Source organism: Dermacentor andersoni, chromosome 8 (assembly GCF_023375885.2).
Source record: "Dermacentor andersoni chromosome 8, qqDerAnde1_hic_scaffold, whole genome shotgun sequence".
NCBI classification, from domain to species: domain Eukaryota; kingdom Metazoa; phylum Arthropoda; class Arachnida; order Ixodida; family Ixodidae; genus Dermacentor; species Dermacentor andersoni.
The window spans coordinates 76,224,357-76,231,661 of NC_092821.1; positions in this window are offsets into that span (position 1 = coordinate 76,224,357).

Sequence of the window (7,305 nt, forward strand, 5' to 3'; positions counted from 1 at the left end):
AAGCATGCCGGTGAGGGTCTTGTTCATCCACCCCATAAGATCATTCATCTAGGGGTTGTAGGCAGTTGTTCTCCTGTGGCTTGTTTTGTTGTACTGAAAAATGGTTTGGGTCAGCTCTGCAGTGCAGGTCGTTCCTCTGTCGATGATGAGAGTTTCTGGAGTACCATGTTGCAGCAAAATTTCACCACTTCGGCTGCATTACCTTTATGCAGAGCTATCGTTTTCGCTTAGAGGGTAAGGTAGTCGGCCGCCACCACGATCCACTTCTTTCCAGATGTTGACGTCGGAAAGGGCCCCAACAAATCCATCCCTATCTGCTAAAATGATTTGAAGGAGGCTTGATCGGCTGTAGAAATTTCATCGGCCTTGTTGGTTGTGTCTTACGTCGCTGGCAGTCACGACATCACTTCACATAACAAGCGACCTCGGCAGTCATGCGCGGCCAAAAGTGCTTGTCTTATGTTCTTGCGAGCTTACGGGAAAACCCGAGGTGCCCGCGCTGTGTTAGTGTGGAAAGCGTGCAGGACATCTAACCGTAGGGCTGCGGGAAGACCGAGATGGCAGTTTGCATGGGCTGGCGAAAAGTTGTTCTTTACTAGGACGTTGTTTAAAAAAAAACATGATGACAATCCGCACATAAATACCCTCGGGATAAAGTTGGATTTGCCTTGCACAAGTACTCAGCAAGGTATCAGAGCTCAGAGTCCGCTCTGCTGCTCGGCAAACTCACCGGCTCTTTTATATCTAAACATGCGTCCTCGTCTTGGTCATCTTGGGGTGGTGAGTCCACGCAAGTGCGAGACACGCGGACGTCATAAGAGTGCTTTCGTCCGGACTTCTAGATTACAATGATATATTCTAGTAGCGTGATGCTCCACCACGCCAGGCATCCTGACCAGTCCTTTCACTTCGCTAGCCAACACAACGCGTGAAAGCAGCTGACGAGTTTCAACAGCCTGATCGGGCTTTTCCATGACTGGATGAGGTCGTCGCGCAGTATTTCTTCGACTTGTTGCCTTACAGCTTCCCATTCCGACGTTTAAACTTGGTAAGGGCTCTTGCGAAGTTGTCGAGCGCACTCTTCGGATATTTTGCGATGCTTTGCAAGTGGTGTTTGTAGAATCCTCGATGCCGTCGAAAATCAGTCTTAGTATCGTCGAGGAAGATTTCGGAGAAGTTGCTGCTTAGTCAGAGAGAGACTTGGATGTATATCGGAGTCTGATTCAGGAACTATGGTCGTCGGGGTAGGTGTAGCAGAATCCGAGAGGAAGAACGCATTGCTGGTTTCCAAAATTTCCTCGATGTATATCATCATGCTCTCGTTGATGTGCTTTAAATCGTCGCTGAAATTTGTCAGCATCACTTTCGCTTTTAATCCGTGCAGTCGAGCGATCTCTCTTGCGACGCAAATTTCACGGTTGAGCAGTAGAGGCTGGTCGTCCTCGGTGACGCCTTCTACATCTACAGGTGTTTCGCTGCCGACCGAAAAGACGATGGTGGAGTGAGTTGGGCTGCTGACTTGGTGCTCAAGTGTACTTAAGGTACGCTCAGTGGGAGCCCTCTCTGTCGGTATCGCTTGGCCTGTGGACAGCGTTATCAACTTCATCCTCAGGTCGATGATTTCGCCGTGTTGGTTGAGGAAGTACATGACTGTAATTCTTCCCGTGCGATTCCAGTCAGCGTTAAGAGGTATGGTCCAGCTGTCCGAATTTGAGGACGATCCCATGCAGGACTGACTTCCACTTTGGCGGTGAATAATCCACTGATGACGTAGTATATGGCTCCATTGTCTACAAGCGCACTGACTTCATGGCCGTCGAGAAGCACGTCGAGATTCTTTGTCTTCCTTCGCAGTTAGGTCTTGGCGTCAGATCACGGCTGCGTCGCGTTGACCCGGGGCTGGTCAGGTCGTCTTTTCTCGCCGTATCCTTGGATTTCAGGCTTTCTCTGGATGAAGGCGTGTCGTTGCTGCGTCGTCGAAATAGATTTTGAAGCCTCATCGTCGGTGGCAGCGGATCTGCTTCATTTCGACGTACAGCAACCGCAGCTCCATCGGTTGGTGCTTTTTCTTTTTCGGATAGTGGCTCACGGTCTGGTCTCGGGCTGGACAAGTATATGGTCGGTGCTGTGGCGACAGGTACCGTGCTGGAGATTGCGAACGCGAAGGTCATCGGGGTTTCCACTGCGTTCCAGCAATGTAGTCGGCGATGTCACGTGGCCGCTCGCCAAGCTGTGGAAGTGGCGCTCTGACGCCGAACCCTCGTAGACCCCTGTCGCAGTATGGGCATCGATGGTATACGTGGGCCGCTTCTCCACAGTGGTAACAGCGAACAGGGGTCTGGGGCGCGCCAAATGTAAGTCTTCTTGGCCGGCGTGGCGCGGCGACAAGTTAGCGTGCAGGCGGCAGCAATGGCGGACGGCAGAACTGCGGTGTTACCTGGCCCTGGCGCGGCCGCGGAGAGGAAGCGGGGTGGCCGTCTACGGCAGCGTACGTCATCACTTCTAGCTGATGCTGTGGCGATTGAGGGACTCCGAGTGACCATTGTATGTCCTCGCCTGCCACGACGGCATTCGAAGCCACTTGGGGTTTCGATGAAGGGAACAACTTCTTAAGCTCTTCCCACACGGCCACTCTGATAGTCACGCGGTGCCCAGTGATTGAACTCCGACGTAGCTTCTTGAGTTCGTGTGGCGGACGAACTGTCGGTTCTGCATTTCCAGTGTTTTCTTAACGCTGGTGGCCTGGCAAAGAAATTCCTCGATGGGCTTCGGTCGGCTTCGTATCAATACGGCGAAAAGTTCTTGCTCTACACCACGCATGCGTAGGTGGACTTTCTTCTGCTCGGATATTTCCGGATTGGCGTGGTGTAATAGACGACTCATTTCTTCCGTAAAGATTGCAATGATTCCGTTAGGTAGCTGCACTTACGCTTCCAATAGAGCTTCGGTCCTTTCTTTCCGAACGATGCCCCCGAATGTCCTAGGGAAGCTACCGCAAAGGAGGTCCCACGTTGTAAGGGTGTATACCCCATTCCTAAAACAATGTCCTCGCGGCATCTTCCAAGAAGAAGTACAGGTGGCGTAGCTTATCCTCAGAGGTCCAGTTGAAGGCTGAGGTTCTTTGAAAGCCTTGAGCCAGGTTTGCGGGTCGCACGACGAAGCTCGACGAAAGGTATGTGGCTCTCTGTATTGTTGAAGAACGATGGTGGACGCTGGGTTTGATTTTGGGGTTGTTGACTTGGCCACCATCTTCCTAGTCATATTAAGCAAAAGTCCGTGCTTCGGGGTTAGCCTTTGCAGCCTGCGATTACCTCGGTGGTCCTTGGCGACGTTGGTATTCTCTTCGGAGGCGTGGATGACAGCTTGTTGGGGGCGTCCGGTGCATGAACGCAATGCACCTCCACTAGATGTCACGTAGTATTGACGGTGAAGAAAGCAGCAAAGCTGCTGCTTCACTGCTTATTCGAGAACCTCATAATATATTGAACGGGATGAAAGAGAACCGAGGGGCCTGACGTTTATTATTCATACGTCAATTGTATCGTCCCATTAATCAACGCTCAATGGAGCATAGCAATTGAGGGTCTCGAATCCGGCAACATTGATGCCTTCAGGTAGCATGTGTGGGTTTACTTACCTGTTGCTATCCCCCAAGTAGATCATGTACTCGCGACGCCTGCGGCAGAAAGGGCGTTACCCATCGGCTGCCAAGGTTTGCGAGTGATGGCGCTGGCTAACATTCTAGTAGTAAACATAAATACCCCTGAAAGTTGATTGGAGAACGTCGCCGCTGTAGTTCAAGGGGAAATAGCATGGCACGCGGAATGCAAAGGCGCGAGTTCGTATCCCGTCGATGGGCAGTTCCTTTCTCATACACTTTCATTTCGATGAATTTATCATTTCTATTATTCATTTAGTACACATACTATCACCTGTGTTGTCCTTGGTGTGTTTGTTTTGTTGGTTTCTTAAATGTGAGTAATAAAATTGGGGCCCCCCTTGGTTCCCCTTCTCTCTCTCTCTCTCTCTCTCTCTCTCTCTCTCTCTATATATATATATATATATATATATATATATATATATATATATATGTGTGTGTGGGGGGGGGGGGGGGGCGGTGAGAGTGGGAAACTGACACCAACAAAGAAACCAAGACATGCACAGGGTATATAGTTGATGCAATTCGCGTTCTTTGTCTGCTTCCGGCATTTTCTGCTTGCCTATGAATCCATCTATCCAGCCTCTTACGCCGACTCAGTAACCCAAGTAGTCTGACAGGTGTGTTCATACTCATGTTCACGATTCCGTCGTAGTCCTTCCATCGTCGCCATCCCAGCTTCTGGCTGCCATCATGCCAGCGTTTTGACGTACCGTCGTCACACCGTTGTCGTCATACAGTGGTCATGAATTCCTTGTCAACCATCATGGTGATTTTATTGTGGTCAATAAGTCATCGTTAGTTTAGCTTGGTCGTGTAAGTGCCGTGATGCTCTCGTCAGGACGCCTTTTACTCCGATCAAATGGACCAAGTTCCCTAATGGCGTGGGCCACTAGTGATTAGCTAGCGCCTAAATTATTAGACTTCTTAGTGGAATCACGATTCATTGTCGTCATTCCACCTTCATCATTCGTTGTGCGCCATGCCATCGCCGTCACGATGTATCATACTGTCGCCGTGCCATCATCGCTGTGCTTTATGTTCGTAGTGTCAGTGATGCAGTCATGGTTGTTCCTTCATCATCGTCCTGACTTCATCATCTGACTCTTGGTATGACTTCGTCTTCACATCATTGTCATCTACAGTCGTCGCCTTATCGTTTTCGTAATGACAAGATCATCACGCCGTCGTCGTCATACCAACTTCGTGATACCATTGTCGTCATGCCATCGTCGCCATACGCTAGATGCGCTAGAAGACAGGCAGGTCCTAGCAATTTCTCCAGAACATTCAACGACTGCTGTATAAAAGCCGACACGCTTGACCCGCTGATCACATTTTCGACGATCTCCGACTGCGTTCGCCGCTTTCGTTGAGCTTCCGACAAAATCATCCGACGTATTGGCGAACTGGACTATGAGGTCGTGCCAGACAGCATTTCGCATTGACTGCGGCGCCGCGCACGATCTGAAGTGGCCCACGTGGTGCCACTTAGACCCTTTCACGCATACTGACAAACTTTCTTATTTTGATTCTTTGCTGCCGGCGTATTTGTTTATACTTTCGTTTGTTTGCAGCGTCGGGTCAATGCTTTTTTAAGAGGGGGCATTGACACGTGTACTTCTTCATTGAGCGACCATGTTTCGCCGCCTAACAAATGTTATCACATAGCGCAGGACGCGCCTGCAGGTATTGGAAGTTTCTGGAATGTTAACGATGGTGCCATCCACTGGCAGTCACCGAACCTTGTGTAATTTGATTGCATGTATGCGCGACGCAAATAGTTCATAACTTAGTGGAAGACACGCGGGTCCCAGCGATTGCTCTGGAATATTCAACGACTGATTTATAAAAGCCCACGGACTTGGCCCGCTGATTAGATTTTCGACGATCGCTGACTGTGTTCGCCGCTTTCGTTGAGCTTTGAGTGTAACCTGATTTTTGTGGGCACAGGTTCGCCCAATAAATTTAGTTTCGCCATTCAGCTTTGTTGCTGTGTCGTCGGCCGTCACTACGATGTGACAATATATTTAAGGCCTTTATAGAAATTTTCAGTTCACAAAACATATCCACTTGGAAGGAACACTGAGGATAAAACCAGTTTCGCGGTATTCATTCAATAAATGTGCGACAAAATACGTTCGAGTTCCACTTATTCGGTTATTTATCCACTCCAATGCGTAAAAAGGCTATTTGTTGTTATAGTAACTGGATCTAAAAGTATTTTTCATCCGTCCGCTTATCATCACAAAAAGCGGTCATCAGAATTTCGGAGCTAGCTTCAAGATTTCTTCCAAATGTATATGTCCCGAGAACTTATTGACTTAAATTTGCGCCCTAAAGTTACACGCCAAAATTTTGAATAGGAACACTAAGTAGATACGTAATTCTGAACGTTTGCCTCCTGTACAAGTTCCAGTGGAATGTCCAGTAATCCAGCTCAACGATAATTTTTGTGCTATTAATCAATCTTTCTTCTCATTCTGTCAATGATACAGAAAGAAGGACTGATAACAAGCTGTTTGTCAGAGCAGCTTGACTAGGTCACAGCCCCGTAGAAAAATTTGGGAGCGGTAAGAGCACTACAGTAAAATAATTCAAAAATTGAAACAACAGAGAGGGTAGTACTACAGGGCACACACTAAGTAATGAAAATGTAAAATTAATACAGAAGAGTTAAAACAGCTTCCACAGTAGTCAAAAAATAAATACAAGACTGTTTCTTAGAAAAAAATGAATATATGAAATGCTATCAAATTACAAATATCCAGAATAAGTACACTGAATGTAAAGAAAATAACAATACAGAAATCAACTTGTTACAAACAGTTACATGCAACCAGATGAAACAATTCGATACGGTTGTGTATTTGATAAATTAGACATGGTTTGCAGTAAAACAAGTGTTATGATGTAGAAATCTCAGAGCTATACATCACTGTATATTACTTACGGATATCCTGTTATGAACAATCAAGCGAGTCAAAATTGTTGAGATCTTAGTGATTCAGAAGGGAGGGAAGGGTGTAACACAAGCGCTCTCTTCCGTAGTTTATTCGTACTGTGTATACTTCCCAAAGTTATCCATGACGCGTGAGATAATTTAAATGTCGGATTCTTAAATTGGCCAGAACGCGCAAATTAATTAAGTTCTTACCAGTTTCTAATTTGAATTTTCTGCTTAACATGTAATTGTATGTCTGGTGTACTTTAACTATTCCTGAACTTCAGAATAAATCATTAGTGCAAGCCGCAAAAGCGCATTGGAAATATGCGTAATAGATTTTTTTTCTGAACCAAATATATTTCACTTACGTTAGTGACCATCGTTATACCCCACACTAGTTGACAATAATTTGAACGAGAGCGAATGAGCGAGTGATAGAACAGAAGCTTCATTCCTTTTGGAAGTAAGTAGCGAAGCCGACCAATTACACCTGTCACCTGAGCTAATTTTTGCAGGACATGTCTTACGTAGTAATCCCAGCTCATATTCGCGGAAAAAGATATGTCCAGACATTTAAAATGGTCAACTATTTCAATAGTGTGAGAACTCAGTACTATGTCTTCAGGAGGTGGAATAATGTTATTTTTTGATCGGAATATACCAGCTTCTGTTTTATTTTCGTTAATACGCATAGCATTTG